This window comes from Elephantulus edwardii, unplaced genomic scaffold, assembly GCF_000299155.1.
Source record: "Elephantulus edwardii isolate Elephantulus edwardi_28Jun2011 unplaced genomic scaffold, EleEdw1.0 scaffold00215, whole genome shotgun sequence".
Classification (NCBI taxonomy): domain Eukaryota; kingdom Metazoa; phylum Chordata; class Mammalia; order Macroscelidea; family Macroscelididae; genus Elephantulus; species Elephantulus edwardii.
Genome location: NW_006399965.1, coordinates 213,896 through 215,483, shown reverse-complemented (window position 1 = coordinate 215,483; position 1,588 = coordinate 213,896). Strand labels below are relative to the sequence as shown.

General features: G+C 34.2%; 1 pseudogene across 1 annotated transcript in view; it reads right to left on the bottom strand.

The window, feature by feature from the left end:
• Window positions 1-1,388: 1,388 nt before the first annotated feature.
• Window positions 1,389-1,588, bottom strand: part of LOC102843343 — a 1,278-nt pseudogene continuing 1,078 nt past the window's right edge. The window contains exon 3 of the transcript XR_438977.1: window positions 1,389-1,426. The product of XR_438977.1 is annotated as an uncharacterized LOC102843343 (transcript). The remainder of the gene's footprint in view (window positions 1,427-1,588) is intronic.

Below are 1,588 nucleotides of genomic sequence, written 5' to 3'. Positions count from 1 at the left end.
CATTGAATGTGCAGAACTCTATCATTCTATCTCCAGCCTCATTTCTCTCACCGAGCCCGTATTTTCCAGCTACTGAACCCACCTTTTGCATTCCAGTCGCCCATTATTATTATAGGATAATATATTATTATAGGATAATATCCATATGCATACAAGGAAGTCCAGTGAATACCACTATCATTCAAATATATGCACCAACAACTAGGATCGAAGAGGAGGGAATAGAAGATTTCTACCAACTTTTGCAGTCAGAAGTTGATCAAACATTCAATCAAGATGTTTCCTCTATCATTCCTTAATCAAGTTATTTGTGTTTTCTCCTTTCCCCCCCACCTTTTGTTAAGTTTGCTAATGTTTTGTCAACTTTATTAACCCTTTCAAAAAACCAGCTCCTGGTCTTTTGATGGTTTTAATTTTTTTCTGTTTTCTCTCATTGATTTCAGCTCTTATTCTTGTAATTATTTTTTTTCTTCACGAACCTATTGGGTTATATTGTTGTTTTTTTCCATTTCATGAAGGTGTTGAGTTAGATAATTTATTTTGCTTCTTTCTTCATTTATTTGTTTATGTGTTTGCCTATTGCCATGAACTGTCCTCTGAGAACTTCCTTAGCTGTATCCCAGAGATTTTGGTACATTGTATTTCCATCGTCATTTGTTTTGAGGAACTTTTTTATTTAATTATTTTTATCTTCCATAACCTGATCATGTTCTAGCAGGGTGTTATTTAGCTTCCACATTGGTGGCTTTATGAGATTTATCCTCTTATGGTTAATTTCTAGTTTTATGGCATTGTAGTCTGAGAAAATACTTTGTATTATTTCAATGTTTTTTAATATATAAAGGCTTGCCTTTGCCCTAATATGTGATGAATTCTGGAAAATGTATTATGTGTACTTGAGGGGAAAGTGAATTGAATTTTAGCACTGGGTTGAGTTGGCTGACTGTGTAGTTTAGGTCTTCAACACCTTTGTTAACTTTCTTTTGACTTCTTTGGTGAGAGTGGTGGTTGTTTTTTTTTTTGTTTTATTTTTTAATAACTCATTTTATTAAATAACCAATTTATAAAGTCAGACTAATTCATTGACTTGATAGAAGAAACCATTTCTTTTCATTGTCCATAATATTTCCAACGGTGGTGGTGGTAGAAATGGGATTATACCAGGTGTCAGAAGTTGTCCTCCACTCCCCACTTTTTCTTTTCCAAGTCATAACAGTATGGAAAGGCAGATCTTTATATTTCAAGAAAGCTGTGTTAGTCTTTCAGCCTATCTTTGTTTAAGTGGAAGTTGTTTTATATACTACCCACTGCCTCACCCAATCTCCCCAACCAATTCTTGTGTGCCTTTCCTAGAAATTAAGTTGAGACACCCTTAATCTGAACAGTTTCTACTTAACCATGTTCTTAACTTTTAGGATTAAATATCCTGGAACAGAGAATGTGAATTATAATCAAAATCAGGTAAAGATTTTTAAGGAAGTCTTGACAGAAACCTAAGAACAACTGAATTGTACTCCAGAAAAAGTTTTAACTGTGGTTCTGAAACATTCCATAAGAAAGGGCCTCCAGGCATGAGCTCTGCACACAG